Source organism: Tenrec ecaudatus, chromosome 1 (assembly GCF_050624435.1).
Source record: "Tenrec ecaudatus isolate mTenEca1 chromosome 1, mTenEca1.hap1, whole genome shotgun sequence".
NCBI lineage: Eukaryota > Metazoa > Chordata > Mammalia > Afrosoricida > Tenrecidae > Tenrec > Tenrec ecaudatus.
In genome coordinates this window covers 247133971-247157426 of record NC_134530.1, presented here as the reverse complement: position 1 = coordinate 247157426, position 23456 = coordinate 247133971, and the positions used below count along the sequence as shown (strand labels likewise).

Here is a 23456-nt window from a genome sequence, read left to right as displayed (position 1 = left end):
GCCCAGTCTTTCTCCCACAGAGCAGCTGGTGGTTTCAAACTGCTAACCGCTCGATTGCAGCTCAACTCGTAAACCACTATGCCATCAGCGCTCACCAAACATGAGATAATCCTCCAACAGTTGGTAGGTCCGGATCAAGCGAGTTGGACATGTTCTGTTATGATTCATGCATTTTCATTGGCTAGTTTCCAGAAGTTGACCACCAGGCCTTTCTTCCCAGTCTTAGCCTGGAAGCTCTGCGAAATCCCGTCTAATGTGGGCGACCCTTCTGGTATTTTACGTATCAGTGGCATAGCTTCCAATAACATAGTGATATTCAAGCCACCACAGTATGAAACCTGACGGTGGTGGCAAACATGACTACATAGAAACGACTTTTTTTTTCCATTTTTCTCAAAACCCACTCCCTTCTTGCTCCACCTCCAAACCCACTGGCTGTCACCACCTTGAACCCGTCAAGCTTCTCCTGTCTCAGAGAATTCCCACAAGTTGCATCCTCTACCTGGAATTCGCCCAGGAGGCTTTCCTTCACTTTCTACTGTCCCTAATGCATGAATGCCCATCATGCCTGCCCCTCCTGAGACCTCAGGCTCACTGCCTCAGGGAGGACCCTCTCTTCTATGTCAGCATAGATAGCCGGGAAAAGATCTGCTGTGGCCGCCGCACCCCCATCACTGACATCTCCATCCAGCTAGATCAAACTCTCGTAGGAAGGAGAGCGGACTATGTCCTCTTGCCTTTGTATCCTCAGGCTCAAACTCAACCATCCTTTCTGACTCACCTTGACCCTCTAGGGCAGGACAGAACTGCCCCTGTGGATTTCCAAGACTGCAAATCTCTAGAGGAGTGGAAAGCTTCATCTTTATCCCTCGGAGCAGCTGGTGAATTTGAACTGCTGACCTCACCGTTAGGAACCTAACTTGTAACATGGCCCATGAGGCCAGCAGTGAGCCTGCTTTGGCATAATGCCTCACAGGGTAATAAATGCTTGCTGCAAAGATGAATTCAATTTTGATTAGAGCAGACTGACCTAAGCTTTCTAGGATAAAGTCGCTGCCAAAAGACCCCCCCTCCCCCAATAGTTCCAGTTCCAGCAGAGTCGATGGTGACGTGCGAGGAGCCTGAATGTGGCGGTCAAACGAGGCTCCACGGGGTTCTCGTGGCTGATTTTTCAGGCGCAGATCACTAGGACTTTCTTCCAAGGTGCCTTAAGTAAACTTGAGCCATTGGCCCTTCCGTGAGCAGCCAAGTGCTTCATTTTGCTGAACTTAGGGACCCGCTGGATTTGGGACCAGCATTCTGACTACCACATCGCTTCAGCCACAAGCCAAGGTTTAGCAACGATGTGGACTGCCACATCAGGCAATGCGCTTGATGGACCACTGACTACTTTTGAAGACCATAAAGGACACAGAGAAAGCTACTCCTGAGGTGGACACGTAGGTTAGAGGACAATACAAGTCTGGGGCACTGGCTACCATCCGATCCAGAGCCTCGTGGCCTGAAGCATTTGGAGGACCCAGGGATGACTGTGGAGGCCCTGCATGCGGAGCAAGATGGGAGCAGAAGGATTCAATCCCAATCACTTAGACCCGATGGCAGTCTCAGGGGAAGGGTGGGTTTTGAAATTCTGTGTAAGGATGATATGGAACCTGTTTTCGAGGGCCTTTTACAATGTTACCCATAAGGACTGACCCACGCAGACACTGCTGGCAAAACATTCAGTAATCACATCGCCACCGCTTTTTGACCTGTCTGTGATAAGACATATTTTAAGACCTGCCCGAGTAGCTTTTCAAATGAAAAGACTGGAACCTTAGTCCCAATGTTGCAGCTCCTGCCAAGACCCACATCTGATTTGACACGTCCTTTCTCACCGGCTCCGTAGGTGAAAGCGCAGCGCTGCGAAGGGGCTGCAGTGCTGAGCAAATGTATGTCCCGGCCGCTTGGGTGGCTCTGAGAAGCACAAAGAGTGCTCATGAAGACACTGCCCTGACGCTTGCCCGTTGGAGGGGACGTGAACCGAGTCTCCTCCAGGTGAGCCACGAAAGGAAAATTTCATTCTCTGCTTTCCAACGCCTGCTCCTCCATCGAGCGTTAGCCCGACCTTCTTCCCCAGGCTGCAGAGAGCATCAGGGAGGGCCCGTGAGCGGTGAATGAGAGAGCCCCGGCTCTCTCCAGCAGATAATGAAAGCAACCCATCCCTGGTTTCAATATGTTTGCAATAATGGAAACAAATCCCTGGCGCTGCATCGTGCAGCTCATCCCAACACCTGACTGCGAGACTCAGGAACAGACTGCTCCCTGCCAGCGCGTTGACAGATTACCCCTCTACTAACAAAGGGGATGAGCCGGCTACATTTCAACCTCCGTGTGGTTCTCGCTCACCTAACACAAGGGGTCTGGTCCCAGAAACCTGAGAGCATTGCGTTTTGGGTGAACAGAACCATAATTGAAAGGAATTCTGTAGAACATCCTATTTTAAGAAATGCAGCATTAAGCAAATATTAAAATACGGTTTTTGAACGGCGGGAGCATGAAAAATGCTTATGACTCAGTGTCCGGAGGGACATGGTCATAATCAAAATGGTATGTACACGCACTACAGCAGAAAACCGTTTGGCACCTCTTTGGAAAGGTAGACATAGAAGTACCATCTAAACCAGCAATTCCACTCCCGTGTATATACCCCAAAGTGTTAGAACACACACAGACGCATGTATGGCAGCGTTCATTGCCACACTCGCTGCTCACAGTCGGTACAAGATGGAAACAACCTAGAAACCCATCACCAGATGAACAATAAACAAAACATGCTGTGCACACACAATGGAAAACTGCTCAGCCACAGAGAGGAGTGAAGTCCTAACATGTGGCACACGAAGACATGATGCGGAGTGAAACAAGTCAATCACAAAAAGGATAAATCTGGTACTCAATTGATCCTGTTCATACATACAACAAGAATGGGCGAATGTACAGAAATCAAGGTCTATCCAGAGGTACTAATTTCTGTTTATAAAGCCAGGAAAAAATAAACCCGTCACTAATTCTAGCCCTAATCTAAGAACAATTAGTTCTTATGACATGGCCTGCTTGATGCTCACCCCATGAAGAGGTCCCTGAAGATCTGGGTGCTACAGCAAAATATGGCAAACAAACTAGATGGTGTCCAGCTATCAGAAGGCATAGTGTCTGGGGCCTTAAAGACTTGCTTTCAAACAAGCAGCCAGCTAAGTGCATGTAGAAGAAGCATACCAGCCTGTGTGATCAAAGACCAAATATTATATAACCCAAATCTGAAGGAGGGAATGTATCAGAGCTTAAATTGTGAACAACTGGTTTGCAGTTTATGGATGACAGCAGAAGCCCACAATCGATTTGCAGGGTTCACACCTGGATTAAACCTCCAGTGGGTCCCTTCCCACCATAGTCAAGGACTAACCTTGTTATCAGACAGAGAACATTGTAAAGTCAATAACTGTAAGTAGTTAGTCAAAATGTACTATCTTATCATTTGGTCACTAACTCACTCTCTCACTATCTCACTGACTGACTCACTCACTCTCTTACTCTCTCACTCACTATCTCATTCACTCACTCTCTCACTGACTCACTCACTCACTATCTCACTCACTCTCTCACTCCCTCACTCCCTCACTCCCTCACTCACTCACTCACTCTCTCACTCACTCTCTCACTCACTCTCACTAAAAAAAAAGAAAATATCATTTGATCTCCCTTTTGACCCATTGAAAAGTTGTTTCAGTTTAAAACAAAGCGAGGGGAAGGGAAATAGATTTGGATTAAGTCTCTGGTGAATCCCCTCTGACCACGAGTAGGAAGATGAATAGTCTTGCTCTCAGGCAGAGTGCACTGGAAAGTCAACTGTGGCAGATGTAGTTAGCTTAAACCCTGACACCTTATCATTTCATCACCCTTTGACCTGCTTTAAATTGGTTCTACTTTTTAATATTTTCAACTGAGATTTTTATGTTTCACTTTACTATTGTTGTTAATGTTCTTGTTGGTTTTTAAATTGTGTATTGTTTTGAATGTGAAATGCAGGACAGGTAAACCTATAAAGACAATAACTGGATTGTTGAGCGTGTGGCAGGGGAGGTTGGGGAGAGATGGGGAGTTATTAACAAAGAGCACAGGAAAGAAGAAAACATTCTAAAGTTGATTCTGACAATGACTGCACCACTCTTCTTTATACGATCGAACTATTGAGTGATCTGTAGATTGCGTGCCAATGAAACTGTTTAAAAAGAAAACCAAATGGCAAACCACAAAAAAAGAAAGAAAGAAACCCACTGCCATAGAGTAGATTCCAGCCCTGTGGGTTGCTGACACGGTAAATCTCTATAGGAAGAGACTTCCTCCCACCGAGCAGCTGGTGAGGTCAATCTGCTAACCATGGAAGCAGTTCGAAGCTTCACCCATTACATCAACAGGGTGGTGGGAAATCTGGCAGTGACTGTGGGTGTTAATTGCATGGTAAGGTTAATAGTATTGATATTACTAGATTCAATCGCTTCTCGGCCTTTTGGCTAAGATCAAGTGATATTACTAGATTCTACACCAGAAAATACGTTGACTTAGCAAGTGTTGCATTATAAGTATATTTATCAAAAAGTTGTGTAAATTTTACACTAAGATTGAAATTTAAAAATAACATAGCCGATATCATCCCACAAGAGAGAGAAGAGGAGAAAGCAGTAAGGTGATCAGGAGAACATGGTTAGCTATGGGAGGTTTGGTGAGTTGTTTAAATTGTTGAATGAAAAAATGATGATCTGAAATATAAACCCCCACTTAATTCACAATGAAAAGTAAAATAAAACAAATTATTGAAGAATTAAAAGCATATTTTCCCAAAAAACATAGATGTACATGTGATAAAATTCTAGAAGCTAATTTACCCCAAATTATAATAGTTACAGACAGTGGGTAGAATATGGGTAATTCACTTCTCATTCTACTCTACCAACTTCCTAGAATGATGTTGTATTCTGTAAATTTGTTTAACACTGAAAATGTAAACCTTATTTTAAAAGTTGAACAAGTGCTTAATGATGCTATCAGTCTAAATTTTTGCAATTTTAAATTTATTTAATTTAGGGTAATTTTTATTTCAAAGGTTTTAAAACCATTCATCCCTATTAAAATAAAATTTAAATATATAATGATTTGAACAATCCTAAAGTTAATCAAGAGCTAGGTCCTAAGTAATACAAACAATTCATGTGCTCAACCATTAATCAAAAGGTTGGAAGTTCAAGTCTATCCAGAGGCACATTGGAAGCAAGGCCTGGCAATCTACTTCAGGAAAAGCAGCCATTGGAAACCCATGGGTCACAGTTCTACTTTGATATACATGGGGTTGTCAGCAGTCAGAATTGATTGCGAGGGAACTGGTTGGTCAACAGTAATGGGCATAAAGATACGAAGCAGGAAAACTCTGGTAAACCAGACATCTGTTTGCTCAAATGGAACTCTAGGGCAGTGCTCTGCACAGGACAGGCTAAAACAGGCATCTCACCATTGTTCTTTGTTCTAAATTGGAAATCATCTTCGTTTCCACTCCCCGCCCCCAGATATTTACTCTTCATTAGTTTTGCTAGCAGGGATCACACCCATCGGGAAGTCCTTGGGGCAGACTGAAACTATTTCAGGGACAGCACCCACTTCCTCTCCACGCAGCCTCAAAAATATGCACACACACACACACACACACACACACTCAAGGTCACATCTTTCAGAGTCCCAGATAGGTTTTCCTGCCATTTCAATCAATGAGAACAACTTTAAGAAACAACAAAAAAACGGCCTCTAAAACTATTATCGGGAGAGGCCCGTCTCTGGAAAAGGCGAGCATGCTTGCTCAGCAGAGGATCAGTGAAAAAGAAGCTCCCACAAGACAGACTGGCACAGCGGCTGCAACAATGCGCTCACACAGAGTAACGGTCGTGAGGATGGAGCGAGATGAGCCAGGGTTTTGTCCAGTTGTACATCAGACAACAACAACATTTCACCAATCGGTTGCATACTCAACAACCTCTTTATGACCTACCTAGCCAATTTATATCTGAAAACTAACAAAGAACTGTCAAGAAATCAATTCCTTAAACACAAATAAAAAGAAAAAAGGCTTTCTTTCTTGGTTTAAATTACCCTTGTCAGTTGGTGACAAAGAAAGCAGCATGGCTGGAGGTGTGTGTGTATATTAAACACTGGAGGTCAAAACCCTCACTATGCTGGAAAATCAATGACTAAAATAATCCTTAGACGTTGAATTAGATACTCACTGTCTTCCATTCTGATATTGTTGGTTAGCATAATCATTCAGTCTTCCCACCGACAAATTGTTTCTGCTTTTCCCAAATCATAAACTTGCCTAAAGGCCTCTGCTATAATCTCAGGTATAAAATTAAGACTTTGGGGAGAAATCTCAAAAACAGATTTAATAAAAACTGTATCTGACACTCTTAACTATGTTACAGTGAATAGACGTGTGCAGGCTTCCCAGCAGAAGGTGACATCATTGCCACAGACACCTACCTGTCAGTCTCCGTCAAGACACTTAGCATTCCCAGGTCTCTACGCACAGACGCATGACATGGTGAAAGCAGACTGCTTAGTCTAAGATTAGCGAACTAAAAATTCATTTCCTAGGAGTAAGTGAACTGATTTAATTATGGTTAATGTTCTATTTGTAATATTCTTTTAATTAAAAGAACACTGTGGATACTAGTGTGGGAGGGGGAGCTTTTCTTTCTTCTTTATCTCTAACTCGTGATTTAGCAGGAGTGACAGTTAGATTGTACTTGTACTTGTGCAAAAGCATAGGGGTGGCCTCCAAATTATCAATCAGGTCACAGGCTGATGCTGCCTCTTGGGGTGGTGGGGGGCAGCCTTTTTAAAACAGTGACACTGGGAACTCGCCTGTCCTTTGCCTTCCTCCTCCCTGGGGCTCTGTGCCTCCAGGAGCAGCCCCATGTGGACTGCTGGGTCTCCACCAGCCTTGGGTCCACGGGACTCTACACCCATCACTGTCTGTGTCATCAGCTTTCTTACACATGTGTGCGTGTCACTGCTTTTGTTCCTCTAGACAAGCACGCCTAACACAACAGGGCAGACTTGTAAAAACCGTCTTTAAAGAGGATATTGTGACACCACCACCCACCCTCAAAAGTCATGAGAAAAACTTAGAAAAACTATTAATATGTACTTCAAACTAGGAGATTTTCAAAGAGACTTAAAAATAATGGTTTGGTATAGTGCTGTATACAGATATAATATTCTAATAGATCTTACCTACAAACCGCACGAAACAATGGCAACAGTGGTCAGTCAATTGCTATTCAAAGTGTGCGTGTGTTTTTTTATTTTAACAATTTTAGTGACATATTGTCAGCTAATTCACATATCCTACAGTGGTTTAAACATATTGAAAAGAGTTATGCAATCAATTTGAGGCCATTTTATTCTTTCTTGTGCTCAATATTAGTCCAGGCGCTTTCACTAAGTTCCTTTACATCTGTGATCATGCAGTTATTCACTTAGGATCAATAAAAATTGATCTGCCTTCCTACAAGACTGAACTGGATAAATCAAATTTGTAACAATAGCCAAGATACAGATGGCATTTAATTAAATATGACAAATCACTATTAAGGGCCAAGGAGTATGCCTTACAGGTCAAGAGAAAATACACACAGACAGCAATGTGTTGGCAAACATTTAACAACTGCCTCCCTACAGAGGAGGGAAAAAGCACTGCTTTGTAGCATTTGCATTATATCGTGTTACCGCCAAAATGGATGTAAACAAACAAACACAAGACCACATATAAAAGTAAAATGTAAAAGAATAATTAGGACATGATGAGTTTTGAGTATTTATTACCATTATTTTCAATTACAAGCTATACTATTGCATATCTAAACATGGCCATGTTTAACAAGCAGCTCACAAATGTCTTTAAACCTGTCAGCTCTCCCAAGTCAATATGAGCCAGCTCCACACACCACTCCCAAAATGGTGACCCAGGATCTATTCCATGGCTTAAGGATTGTCAGTAAGTAATTTTCCAGCAGATCTACTTTGGGGATCTCAAACAAAGAGGATGACTTTACTGTCAGCAAAACCTCACTGAAGTGTACTGCACGGTTGTTGTTCCCGAGCTCAGAAGAGGAGCTGGGAAAAGGCAAAATCATTGTGAACATACAATCACAATTGCAAAGGATCTACAAGCTAAGCCCTAAGACTCTGGTTTTATTCATCTATCACAAGGACATATTTATGTGGGTTACAGCTCTTATATACTACACAAATAAAGCCAGTGAAATATAAAACAAAACATCAAATAAAGTTCAGTCAGAAAAATCACAAAATAATTGATGGGGTCAAATATACGTGCTGGAGGAGGCTTGGCTGGGAAGAGCCGCAGGGAAAGCCAAGTCCTCTAGGGCTCTGATGAGCCTCCGTGACTGATGCTCACCCCATCCCACAGTCAGGGAGGCAAAGAGATACAAGGACAAAGGAAAGCACACAAACCAGGGGTGCTGTTCTTCTTGCTGTTAGGTGTCATCAAGTCTGTGCCCACCTGTAGTGACCATGTGCACAACGGAAGGAAACACTGGCCAGCCCGTGGCAACCTCACAGGGGCTCCTCTGACGGAGTCCTTTGTGGCGGCCACTGCGTCAGTCCATCTCCTTGAGGACCTTCCTCTTTCCTGCCCCTCCATTTTACCAAGCGTGACGCCCCTCTCCAGGGACCGGCCTCTCCTGACAGCATGTCCAAAGTACACGAGACAGTCTCTCCTTCCTTGTCTCTAAGGAGCATTCTGGCTGTACTCTTCCCAAGACAGCTTTGTTCGTCCTTTTGACAGTCCATGGTACTTTCAATAGTCCTCACCAGCATCATACTTCAAATGCATCGGTCCTTCGTTGGCCTTCCTCATTCAGTGTCCAACTTTCACATGTATTGGAAGCAACTGAAAATACCATGACTTGAGTCAGGCTCAAAGTAACCTCTCTGCTTATCAACATTCTGAAGAGGCCTCATGCAGCAAATTTACCCAAAGCAACGTGTCTTCAGATCTCCTGATTGCTGCTTCAATGAACCTGGATTGTGGCTACAAGCAAGATGAAATCCTTGATTAACTTCAATCTCTTCTCCATTTATCATGATGTTACCGGTTGTGATCATTTTGGTTCTCTTTACACTGAGTTGTAATCCATCCTGAAAGCTACCATCCTTGATCTCCATCAGCCAGTGCTTCAAGTCCTCCTCACTTTCAGCAAGCAGGTTGTGTCATCTGCATACCACAGCTTGTTAATAAGCCTTCCTCCAGTCCTGATGCCACATTCCTCTTCATAGAATCCAGCTTCTTTCATTATTGCTCAGCATCCAGTTTGGATAAGCATGGTGAGAGGATGAAAGTATTCCCTTGTTCTGGTTGAACAACTGCCTCATGATCCATGTATAAGTGCTGCATAAACAATAAAATATTCTGTAATTCCCATTCTTCTCAAGGCTATCCATATCTCATTACAAATGTTGAATTTTTGATATATTGACTGTGTATTCCTTTTTATTTTTAATCATTTTATTGGGGGCTCGTACAACTCATCACAATCCATACATTCATCCATTGTGTCAAGCACATTTGTATATTTGTTGACATCATCATTCTCAAAACATTTGCTTTCTGCTTGAGCCCTTGGTATCAGCTCCTCATTTTTCCCCTCTCTTCCCCCTCCCCCCTTCCTCGTGAACCCTTGATAATTTATAAATTATTATTATGTATATTTTACACTATCCGACGTCTCCCTTCACCCACTTTTCTGTTGTCTGTCCCCCAGGGAGGAGGTTACATGTAGATCCTTGTGATCGGTTCCCCCTTTCCACCCCACCCTCTCTCCACCCTCCCATTCTTTTTTTTTAATTAGGAGATAATCCAGGCATCATAACATTTCATAATTCAATCACATCAAGCAGTGCTGTGCAATTGCTCCCACCATCAGTTCCAACACCTTTTCTTCCTTCTGGATCCCTTAGCATCGGATCCTCCCCCCCTCCCACCTTTCCATCTTCTTCAGAAGCTTCTTCCTGCAGCGTTCAATATTCCGCCCATACACTCTTTCGATACTGCAGCTCGAGGCTTGCATTTTTTCTCTAGTTCTTTTAGTTTAAGATTTGCTAAACATGTTCATCTTTTTTTCTAATGCTAGGTCTACACATTTCCTTATATTTTACTTTGTTTTCTCAAGCTTCCCTTAGAAATTTTCTGTTCAGCTTTTGTACGTCATCACTTCTTCCATGTGCCTTAGCTATTTGATGTTTAAGAGCAAGTTCCAGAGTCTCTTCTGACATCCACTTTGATCTGGACTTTCTTATGTCTTTTTTTTTTAACAATTTATTAGGGGCTCATACAACTCTTATCACAATCCATACATATACTTACATCAATTGTATAAAGCACATCCATACATTCCCTGCCCCAATCATTCTCAAAGCATTTGCTCTCCACTTAAGCCCTTTGCATCAGGTCCTCTTTTTTTTTCCCCTCCCTCCCCGCTCCCCCCCTTTTTATGTCTTTTTAACGACCTTTGGCTTTCCGCATGAATGACGTTCTTGCTGTCCTCCCACAGGGCGTCAGGCCTTCTCATTGGTGTTCAATGCATCAAAGCTGTTCTTGAGATAGTCTCCAACTTCAGGTGGGATGTGCTCAAGAGACTATTTTGGCTCTGATGGGCTTATTTCCATGTTCTTCAGCTTCAACCTGAACTTACAAATGAGCAATTAGTGGTCCCTTCCATAGTCAGCCTCTGGCCACCTTTTATCTGCTAATATTGAGCTTCTCCATCATCTCTTCCCACAGATGTAGTTGATCTGTTTTCTTGTATATTACATCTGGAGAAGTCTTGTGTTGTTGAAAAACTGTATTTGCTATGAACAAGTTGTTGGTCGTGCAAAATTCTACCATGCGATCTCTGGCTTCTTCTCTATCGTCAAGGCTATGTATTCCAATTACTAGTCTCCCCTCCCTTCTTTGTTTCCAGCATTTGCATTATAATTGCCAGTAATTATCAATGAAGCTTAATTGTATGCTTGATTAGTTTCCGACTGGAGACCTTGGCTTGTGTAGTCGGTGCCTAAATGTGAATAATAGTGTAGTGACTACATTTCCTTGAACGTGAACAGATACTATCCTCTCACAGACACATTGTACATCATTGAGCTCCATTGCCAGATAGCTCTTAAAATGTCCTTTATTTGTCCATGCATGGACGCCATTCCTTTTGAATCTACCATTCCCGGCTTAGTAAACCATAGGATTTTCTGATTTAAAATGGCCAATAAGCAATCCATTTCAACTCACTAATGCCTAGAATACCGATCCTTATGAGTGCCGTTTCATTTCTGACAACTTCCAATTCTCCCTGATTCATACTGCATACACTCCAAGGTGGTCAATGACTAATCGATGTTTGTAGCTGTGTCTTTCATTTTGAGTCTCTCCCACCAGCAAATGAAGGTCCCACAGGCCCTCCTCCAGCCACGTCGTTATGGCAGACTCGGCTTTGACAAGGCAGCGCTTCCTCGGTCATATTTTGTGCCTTTGGACCTGAGGGACTCATCTGCTGGCACTTCCTCTGACAGTGTTTGGCTTCTCTTTGTGAGATTTTCCGTTTCTGATGTTTCAAAACTATGCATAAAGTGTTCAGCTTCAGTGGCTCCTTCTCCCAAGTAGGGGGTCATTCCTTCTTTGTGCCTCTTCTCCGTGTGGAAGCTCCACTGAAACCTGGTCACCCTGGGTGACCCTGCTGTTATTTGAAATACCAGTGACATCACTTCCAGCACCACAGCAACACACAAGCCACCACGGTATGCCAAACTGAAAAGTAATGGATCCTCTCAAGTTATGCGTGTTTAAAATACTTATTGAGGGCTTGTTCTGGGTAAGTCCCTGGGTGGTACAGTTCATGCACTTGCCTGCGGAAAGGTCGGCAGTGTGAGTCAACCTGCAGGCATCTCATGAAAAAGGTGCAGTGATCCACTTCAAAAAAGACATCACCCATTAACAACCCTAGCAACACACCAGCTTTCTGACACATGTGGGTCACTATGAGCTGGAACTGACTCAACCGCCATTATTGTGCATCTAAAACACTGCAAAAGACAACAACTACAAGAAGACAGTCACCAGTCCCCAGTTTGAAGTGTTGGATGCAGGGCTGGGAGTCGATAATGTAAAACACCCGTCCTCACCTAACACACAATAAGACATTCATCTTTGCAGCCCAAAATACTCACAAATAACAATGGTTAGGGAGCAAAGGGAAATGCTCTAAAATTGATTGTGATGAAGACTGTACGACTCATCTTGATATGGTTGAACTATTGAATTGATAATGTGGGTTAAATGCCAATAAAACAAACATTTTTAAAAAGATCAATTCACTTTTTCAATGTATTAATGTAGTCACTCCGTTCAATGAAGGAATTAAAGAGAAAACTTTCAAGCTGCCATTGAGTTGATCCTGACTCATCGTAGCCCCATGGGTTGCAGTGTAGCAATGAGCTCTTAGGGTTTTCAAGTCTCTGGCTGCTTTGTTTGGAAGTAGGTAGCCAATTAAAATGGCTATTGTTCAGTTCCTAGTAGAGCATTTAACCTTTGTGCCAAGCAGGGACTCCAGAATAAAAATCCAAACCAAACAAATCTATTGTCATCAAGCCAATTCTGACTCATAGTGACCATAGAGGGGAGAGTAGGGCAGCCCCAAATAGCTTGCAAGGCTCTCAGTTTTTATGGCAGGAGCCCGCCCCGTCTTTACCCCACAGAGCAACTGGTTTGAAGCACCACGCTTTCAGTCAGCGCCCACCGCTCTACCAAGGGTCCTTAATGAAGAAACAGGCTCTTTAAAAAGATGGGCGGGGGAGGCGGGGGGGGGCGCCCTTCTGTTTTTATTTTGTTTTGAGAAAGGCAGTTTGCAATGCCTCATTATTTCCCCTAGGTAAATTCATCATCATTTGATTTACCTTGCTTACGGTGATCCCTGATTTTCTCTAGTTATCTAGAGCTGCTGGAACAGAAATATCACAAATGGGTGATTTCAACAAATAGAAACCTATGTACTTAGAGTTTAAGAGGCTGGAAGTCTGAATTCAGGACCAGCTTGAGGGGAAGTCCCTGTCCCTCTCTCCACCCCCTCCCCTCTCAGTTGGCTCTGGGATATTATAGATGGAGTTATGTTCTCTAAAAAATCTATGTGTTGCAATCCTAAGCCCTACTATACTTATGGTTATACCCATGTGAGAATGGGTTTTCTTTTTTTTTAATCATTTTATTGGGGCCTCTTACAACTCGTTACAAACCATACATCAATTTTATCCCTCATATTCATACATATATTCCATTGTTCTTTTCTAGACATTTACTTTCTATTGATTCCTTGGGATCGGCACCTCCTTTTTTCCCTCCCTCTTCCCTGACCCCCAACCCTCATGGCCCCCTGATAGATTATAGATTGTTAATTATTTTCAAATCTCACTTCAAAAGCTGTCTCCCTTCCCTTCAGGTTTCCGTTGTCCTTCCCCCTGACTGGGGGGGGAGGTGTAGCTATGTGCCATTCATTGGGATCGGTGCCCCCTCCTATCCCCCCCTCTCTTCCCCTTCCCCCTAGAGCAATGTCAACCCACGTGAAGATCACCCAGGAGCAGATCCTCAAAGAAGACAGGGACCTTTCCCAACAGCCAACAGAGAGAGAAAGAGCCTTCTCTGAGAGCTGGCACCTGAGTTCAGACTTCCATCCTCTTAAACAAGGAGAAAATACATTTCTATCTGCTGAAATCACCCGTTTGTGATATTCCTGTTATAGCCACACTAGACAACGAAGACCAGAGGAATAAACCAAAGTGTGAATATCCTCTCCAGAATGTGTGTGTGTGTGTGTGTGTGTGTACAAGAAAGATGAAGAGAATACAGTGTGACTGCATTCCTTTCCCTGGGTGAGTCTTCAAAGCATTTCACTCGGTCTATTTATAAACGGTGCTCTAACAATCTGTGATCTCTAAACCAATCTGTCCATTAAACAAAATCTCAGTTAAGGGCACAAGTTTAGGCACAGGCTTGCAGCTAGACGTCTTGAGCCATTTACTTCAAAAATCCACCTGAAATAGAATTCACTAATAAAGAATAAAATTATATTAGATTTTGATATGTTTACAGGAGCCTCTAAGTCCAAGAATGGCACTTATGAGTTTGTTTATGGGTCTGTCAATCACTCTTTATGTGACTTTGGTCAATATTTGTCTCGCTGGTACCTGTTTACCAAGCCAAAACCTAAGGCTAAGGTTCATTGCTTTACAATTCACAGAAATACAGTATTGGTCATAAACATAATATTTATTAAGTTACTACTATGCATCAGCACGATAAGTACTTTACTTATATTATTTTTAATGTGTAAAGGTGTTCTAAAACTGATGCATGTGGCATGATTGAAAATAACTGACCTGGGAATGAATCAGGGTTCTTTTGTCTTTAGTTAAACTTTAGCTTGTCCTCCCAAAAATGGAGCCTTGTGCACTTCTTGTAAATCTTTAAGCCAGCCTCAGCAAACAATGAAATGGCAAGACATAGTCTGTGAAGAAATGTTTACCAAGGTTGTTTGGGGAAAGTACCTGCTCAGAAAGTCCCAGAGAGAATGTGCATGTAGATATTTTAGAAGGGCATTTGCTGGGTTGGCTGCAGGAGATTAATGGTGGTTAAAGGGTGGGTTAGCAAACCTTGCAACAGTTTAACTTGCCATTGTTTTGTAACTATGCATCATCCCTGGCTCCCATGACTATGATCACACACTCCCTTTCCCATTTTTCTGTATAGAAAGCTCATTTTTCAAAATGTCAGGACATTTCATTGCCCTTTGTGGATCCTGTGTCTCCCCAGTTTAAGTTTGTCCACAAATGTTCACGATGTCAAACCACAAACCAAGTTCATTGTCATCGAGTCGGTTCCAATTCACAGCAACCCTCAAGGACAGCACAGATCTGCTCCCTGGGCTTTCCGAGACTGTAACTCTTTATCCTCCAGAAATCTGTTTGTCTGACTGTTCACAAAGAACTGGACATTTCTCTTCTCTGTTTCTGGTAACATAATTGTGAAACTCAGAAGGACACTACCTTCGGTGCCCTCTGAGAACTAGAGGACCTGGGACTTAGCTTCAGCAGAGTTGGTTTGGGCGTACCACACCATGAATGTCAGGTTCAAACACTTCTTGAATTGAAGATCTACTTTCTATGCATTGTACATCTTTGAACATTATTGAGAAACTATTCAATGGTTTTGATTTTATAGAATTTTAGAAGCCTCCCCACCACCACCAAACACACACACACACACACACACACACACACACACACACCTTTTTGGTTTTGGTTTTTTGTTTTCTTATGTAAGGAGCCTTGGTGGAGTAATGGGTTATGCACTGGGCTGCTAACCTCAGGATCAGCAGTTCAAATCCACTCTGCAGAAGTAAGATGGGGCTGGTTGCTCCTGTAAATAGTTGCAGTCTTGAGAAATCTATGGAGTTGTTCTATTCTGTCCTTAAGGGTCACTATGAGTCAGAATTGGCTCAATGGTGGTAGGTTGTTTTTGGTTGGTTGGTTGTGTCAGTTTGTTTGATTTTTTGCGGATTTGGGCATAGCTAAGGAATCACAGTCTTCCAAGTTAAAATATCTTGGGGATAATATGAACAATTTACAAACCTCTGGGACAGTCATCATCATTCAGAAGATTCCCATGACAGGATGAGCAAGCCAGTTCAGAGGACAGGCTGGAAGCATCATGCTACCTGCTGGCCACAAGACAATGTTTTCTGCAACTTGGGTACATATTAGTTTAAGCGAAACACAATGTATACCCACAGCAAACACCCCATTAAGATCTTTTCTGGCTCCCGGAGACTAACAGCTTTGGACATTTTATTGGTATATATTTGAGGTTCCTTTGAATTATTTTTCTGTACAATAAATTAGCAAATAAAGGTTCCAAGATTAAACCATCCCAATGGGATGCCTATCATATAAACTCGAGTATAAGCTGACCTGAATGTCAGCCAAGGCACCTAATTTTACCACAAAAACTGCATTAAAAATGTGCTGTGGAAAATGGTGACCAGATAGGACTCATCCCTCCGGAGCTCCTGCTGCCAGACCAGAAAATCGGGAGGTAAGGCAAAGGAAACGGGGAGGTGGAGTCATGAAATTAGAACTAGGGTACCAAGGTTTCTCCTGAACCCCTTTTTATGTGGGATTTCCACTCACAAAGCAAACCAATAATGCTTTAAAGTGCTCTAGCTTTGGCGAGCCCGAAGGCGCTGGCTGTGCCCTTGCCGGGGGCAGCAATTCCTGCAGACAGACGCCCAAGAGGGGACAGAATTCCAGACACGAGGGGAACCTCACTCCGGAGCTCTCCGTGTGGTTGGCTGCCCTGAGCACATGGCCAAGGGAGTGGTGGAGGGTAGCCATAATTTAGAGTTAAAGAAAAAATATTGTATTACCTTAGGAAGATCGCGGTATGGGAGAAAATAAGCAGAAAGTTGGGAGTCCAGGGAGCAAATTTAGTTCCAATTGTCCAAGAAGGAAGCAGCCCCCCTAATAAGCTGGATCTTCCCCTCTGGGGGTCAGCCTGACAGCCCCCAAATCGGAGCACATCATAAACAAAAACATAAAGGGGTGAAATATATATTATTGGTTTAAAACTCAAACCCAAGTCTGATTGCTCAACTCCCAGGAACACATAGGCAGAGGCCCTTAACATAAATCAGCATAAGAAGCAACCCAGCTAAGGAATGCCAGAACTCAGTTACGGGGCCTGGTGGCTTTTAGCATAACAAAGACCCACTGTAGCAAGAGTCAGCTTTAAACAGCAAGGAGCTGCAGCCCAGTGACTGAGAGACAATTACATTTGAGTATACTCCAGCTGGCCAGGGAGATAAAAAAATAAAATCCTCAGGCTCCATGGACTTGCTTTTTAATTTTTTTGTCTCCTCTTTGCCTCTTTCTTGGTCTCTCACATTCTACTGCTAACCTCCAGACCACTCCTCTTAGCTTAGGGCATTTACACCTGTGCCACACCCAGTTGGGTGAGCTCCACCCTGGGTAGCTAGCTAGGCTGGGAAAAGCCCTGCTGACTCCCACCAGGGGATACTCTGCTCAATTTCTTACTGGGCAATTCCTGCCTGTGTGCCTAGGGGCATAAGGAAGCTCAGTCAACACTCCTCAATGCTCCAAGCTGCTGCAGGAACCTCTGCCCAACCTCCACAACACCAAAGCAGGCAACCCTTCTGGGTCACTCCCTTAGAGGGAAGCCACAGGAGGATAAAGTGGTAGGTTAATTCCATAGTGAAATAAGCTATAGGGAGTTCTAAGAAGCACTCCTACAAGTCTCCCAAAGAGAACCAGTGCTCTTGACTACCTGGAAAAGGGCACCTGGCTCATCTAAAACAACACAACGCAAATAGCCATCAGCCCCAACGACCTCAATGGGAAAAAAAGGAGAGAAACAAAAGGCAATGCCAGAAGAAGTCCTGAACATAATGACATGCATAGAGGAAGCAGACATTGAGCTGCCACAGAAAGAAATTTTCAGAATGCTACTTGGAGTCATAGAGGATATAAGGGAAACAATACAGAAAAAGGATGAAATGATAGAAGAGGTAAAAGTCATAAATCAAAGAGAAATACAGGAGCTTAGGGAGGAGATAACAGAAACCAGTAGCACACTCAAGGACCTCGAGAAGCGACTGGAGAAATCAGAAAACCGTATCAGTGACTTGGAGGACAGCCAAGCAGACTTTAACAAACGCGAACAAAAATCTAATAAGATCATCAGAGAAGCTGAAAAGAACTTAAGACCTATGTCTGATGCTATGAAGCGGAACAACATTAGAGTTATTGACTTTCCGGAGGAAGACACAACAAAGAAGTCATCTGCAACAATAGTGAGATAATTCTTGGAGGAAAGCCTCACCAGCTTAGTGAATGAAAACCAGGCAACCATTCAGGAGGCTGAAAGAACCCCAGCTAGACTAAATCCCAAGAAGAAGTCACCAAGGCACATAATAGTTAAATTATCCAACTTTGAGGAAAAGGAGGAAATCATGAGAGCAGCTAGGGAAAAACAAGCAATCACATATAAAGGTTCCAAAATAAGAATATGCTCAGACCTATCAGCACAAACTATGAAGAAGAGGAGAGAGTGGAGTAATATATTCCAAAAATTGAAGGAAAACAATGCAAACCCAAGAATACTCTACCCAGCCAAATTATCGATCAAGATAGATGGAGAAGTAAGAGTCTTCCCAGACAAGGAAAAACTCAAAGAAGACATCAGAAGAAACCCAGCCCTATGAAAGATCTTTCCCAACCCAGTATGGGCAGAAGAACACTCACCAAGCATAAATAAGAGACCACCACATAGAACAACCTCACCCAGAGGACACAAAAGAGAAAACAGACCTAAAGATAGCATTGACTTGAAAGACTGCTGAGGTAAGCTTTTTTTTTTTTTAAAGGGGGGTGCAAATGGGGCATAGGGAAAAAGCTACGGTATACAAATATTCCTGGGGTGAGGACCAGGTGGTGTGGCGGGGACAAGAGGAAATACAGGGATGCACATGGTAGACAACTAAAAAAGGAGATGGGGAAAGGGAAAAAATAATAATAATAAAAAAGAAAAGGGAAAAAAAAAGAAAAGGGTAGAGGGGGCACAGGGCTAACCCACCCAAGGGGAGGGTATTGTTTGTGTCTCCACAGGGAAAGAGGGACCAGACTTCAACCCCATGCTCCAAGATGTGAATGCAACATGCTGGCGTGGAGTGGGAAACCAGTAGAGAGGTCTGGGGGCCGGCCCCAACCCCAACTACTAAGGGGACATCTGCCCTTCCCCTCAGAAGAATTTATATCAAAGGACGGCACTGACTCTACAGCTCTGGAAAAGGGACATATCTGATCGGAGCACATGGAAGCAGATGAAGGGGGAGGAGGAGAGAGTGGAGCACATCATGGCCCACCAGGCCAGGAGGTCTATGTTCCCAATTAGAACAGCCAGTCAACAGAGAGGACCACATGGTCGGCCCCACTATGAGACACAACGTCACTCACTGACCCAAAGGCCTACAGGCAACACCAGAGACACAGTGAGGGAACTGCACCCGATCGGATCCACCACACCGAGGCAAAACATCAAGGGGGTGCAACAGAATAGCAAGGGAAGGAAGCGGCGAGGTCCCCAGGGAAAGCTGAAGGTGGCCTTTGGGGCCAGGGCATGGTGCCCCAACAGACTGCCCTGGAAAACACTCCTAAAGGCCAACAAACAATCCTTGAACTAACTACAAGCTTTTCTTTCTTGTGTTTTGTTGTTTTTGTCATTGGTTTGTTGCTGTTTTGTTGTGTATTGTTGCTTGGTTGTGCTGTTTTGTTTCTGTGCATGTTACTAATTCCACAAGTCTGTCTAAATAAGATAGGCTGGATGAACAATCAGAGGAGAAAACAACGGGATCGATAGTTCCATGGAGACATGGTAGACGGGGAGGTGGGGTGAAAGGTAGTGGTGTTAATAAACCCAGGGACAAGGGAACAACAAGCGATCCAAATCGGTGGTGAGAAGGGTGTGGGAGACCTGGTTGAGCATGATCAAGGATAATGTAACTAAGAGGAATTGCTGAAACCCTGGTGGGGACTGAGCATGATAGTGGGACAGGAGGGAAGTCAATGGAAATAGAGGAAAGAGCTGGGAGGCAGAGGGCATTTATAGAGGTCTAGATAGAGACATGTACATATGCAAACATATTTATACATGAGGATGGGGAAATAGATCTATGTGCATATATTTATAAGGTTAGAATTAAGGTAGCAGAAGGACATTGGGCCTCCACTCAATACTTTCTTCTATTGGCATTCTACAATGCTCACCTTTCTGATACAACCGCTGAAGACCAAGTAGGTGAACAACTAAATGTGGTGAAGAAAGCTGATGGTGCCTGGTTATCAAAAGAGAGAGCGTCTGGGGTCTTAAACGCTTGAAGGTAAACAAGCGGCCATCTGGCTCAGAAGCAATGAAGCCCACATGGAAGAAGCACACCAGCCTGTGTGACCACGAGGTGCTGAAGGGATCAGTTATCAGGCATCAAAGAACAAAAAATCGCATCATTTTGTGCTCACCTCCTGATATGATCACTGAAGATAAATGGGTGCATAAGCAAATGTGGCAAAGAAAGCTGATGGTGACCGCCTACCAAAAGATACAGCCTCTGGAGTCTTAAAGGCTTGAAGGTATCAGGCATCATCAGAACATCATCAGAACAAAAATCTTACCATAGTGAATGAGCGGGGGAGTGCGGAGTGGAGACTCAAAGCCCATTTGTAGGCCACTGGACATCCTCTTATAGAAGGGTCTTGGGGAGGAGATGAGACAGTCAGGGTGCCATATAGCAATGATGAAAAATACAACTTTCCTCTAGTTCCTAAATGCTTCCTTTCCAACCCCCGCCCACTGTCATGATCTGAATCCTACCTTGCAAGCCTGATTAGACCAGAGGAGGTACACTGATAGAGATGGGAACTGGAAACACAGGGAAGCCAGGGCAGATGATCCCCTCAGGGCCTGTGGAGTGAGTGGCGATACTGGGAGGGTTTAGGGAGGGTGGGTTGGAAAGGGGAAACCTATTTCAAGGATCTGCAATGTGACCTCCTCCCTGGGGAACAGACAATAGAAAAGTGGGGGGAGGGAGACGTGGGACAGAGCAAGATATGACAAAATAACAATGTATAAATTCTCAAGGGTTCATCAGGGAGGGGGGAGGCGGGAGGGAGGGGAAAAAATGAGGAGCTGATGCCAAGGGCTTAAGTGGAGAGCAAATGTTTTGAGAATGATGAAGGCAATGAATGTACAAATGTGCTTTACACAATTGATGTATGTATGGATTGTGATGGGAGGTGTATGAATCCCTAATAAAATTATTTTTTTAAAGGTGCTGAAAAACTCGGCTTATACACGAGTATATATGGTATTTTAATGGGTATGTAGCAGCTTCTAAGAGACACCAATATAGCAAAATTGCCTCCCTGCAGGATACTGTCTGTAAATTAACTAAGCAAAATAAGGAGTTACAATGTCAGATTTTTTTTTACAATGTGAGAGTTTTGCTCTATCCACTCAGGTTGTTCACAGCCAACAGCCCCTTTGTAGGCCATCTCTCCTCTGGACCATTCTCTTCCTTCTTATACTCTTGACAATACCCACTCTGAGCTTCCTTTCTTTCCTTAAGGGTCTTTCGAGGAGCCCAAAGCTGGTTCTGGAATGCCTTTTTAAAGTCGACCCATTAGCCTTGGGACTACAAGAACTCTCAACGTGGTATTCATATCTGGCCTCAATCCCCAAACCTCAGCTCCAGTAAAACAGCACCAACTTGACTGGCAAGCGGCTCCCATTGCTGAGGTGACTACTTTGGTTCTTGATCTTTCTCTGACCTTGAACCCCAAAGCAAATAAGCTGATGGCCTCACAATTGCAGCAGTTACAATCTCACCAACAAAGTAAATTCAAACTCTTTGGAAGCATCAAATCCAGGAAGGCTATTATTTCAAGAAATCCATGCACTGGAAAAAGAACTGCTGCCAGTTTTTAAATCATCAAAAGACACTTTCTCCATAGGAGAGCCTTTAATGACAGATATAGGATAAGTGGGCTCAGGAGACAATATGGACTTTTCCTATGGTGGGACTTAATCAGCAAGGAGAAACTACCAGATACATTAATGGAAAGCATTGCATACTTTTAAATGATATGAGTCACCTTATCTTCAATTAACCCCATTTGTTTATATACATGCCCTTGCTTCAGAGTACAAAACCTTTAAACATTTCAGGGTGTACTAATGTAGAATAAACTCTGTTCCTCCCCCACCCCATGACTAAGTCTTCAGCTCCTGTTGAAGGCTTGTACCCTTGCGTCCTGCTTGACTTAGCCCTGCTAGTCCTGCTAATTTGTTAGGCCACCGCCTTTGGTTACATGGGCATGCAGTAAGCACTTCTCAGAAAAGGTGGCAATATTAAGCTTGCCAGATCCCCTGACGATGCTTTCCAAGAAATCTGACTAGGAACTAATGCAAAGGGAGAAGCGTCCACTGCTTGCAAGCATTAGGTATGCTACTAACACACTTCCCTCCTAACCACTTTTCACCGCTTCCGGAAACCATGTGGGTTACCCCAGCTACTAAGGCGGGATGAATTTGATCAGTAAAGTCAAGTAGAATGTCTAAGCCTTTCCTGAGATTCCCTCAATACGCACTTCAGTGAGAAGCTAAAGAGAGCTTCAGTCAGGACTTCCTTTCTAAGGAATTCATTGTTCCCAACACTAGTCCTTGCGGGAGCCCTGTACTCCCAGCTAAGGAGTGAGACATGAGGGGTTGGCAGCTTGCTCGGAATTTGCAGGCTATCAATCACCTTGTTATTCCCAGATTCCCCATGGCTCCCGACCTCCATTTATTACTTGGTCATGTTCCTGTGGATGCCACCCATTTTCCATTTAGTGACCTGTCTAGTGCTTTCTTTAGTCTCCCTGTACACTCTAAAAGCCAATATCTATTTGTCTTCAACTGGGATGATAAACAAGTATTACTAAGTGTAATGTCACTAGGTTATACTGAATCTCCGCATTTTTCTTAAATACTATTCACAGACATGAAACTGTTATAATTTTCAAATATGTCCACTTTATTGCAATATGTTGATGATTTACATAACTACTCTACTCCCAATAGATGACATGAAAATAGTATAATCTTTTTAAAACATTTAACTGCTGTAGGATCTAAAGTTTCTAAGGAAAAACTCCAACTGACCCAAACTTAGGAAATTGAGCCCTGGAAAAGATAGGACCCCAATACTAAATTGTGGACAGAACCAAACAAGAAACTGGCATTTCATAAATTTTTACATGTGTCCGTTCTGTGAGTCATGTAGTAACTCTCACCTGTAATGAGATCACATGGTTGAAACTATGTTTTCAACATAGTGGGCACAAATCTTTGAGATTGCTTTAAACATGACCAATTATTGCCATACTAGAAACCCAAGTGGTAGAGCAGTTAAATGCTCAATTGCTAATCAGAAGGTTAGTAGTTTCAACCCACCTGGTTGAACTTCTCTACTATGGAAGTACTGGGCTACAGCCTTATTGCCATCTTCCTTCTGCTAACGGCCCCGAAAGCCAGTCAACAGCCTACTCCAAGTGAAGAAGTGCCAGCAACCTATCAGCCAAAGGAAGCCGCCCATGAACCAGAAAGTTCAGAAGAAGAAAGGTTTTCAAGTTTGAATAAAGTAGGCATGGATGCCAAGCACAGGTAAGACAAATCTGAAATTTTACAGCCATGAAGAGCT

At 43.4% G+C, this 23456-nt stretch overlaps 1 long non-coding RNA gene across 1 annotated transcript in view; it reads right to left on the bottom strand.

Annotated features, from left to right (window-relative positions):
- The window catches only part of LOC142425504 (uncharacterized), a 256874-nt gene that overhangs the window by 186221 nt on the left and 47197 nt on the right, over positions 1-23456 (bottom strand). The gene's annotated exons all lie outside the window — the stretch shown is intronic.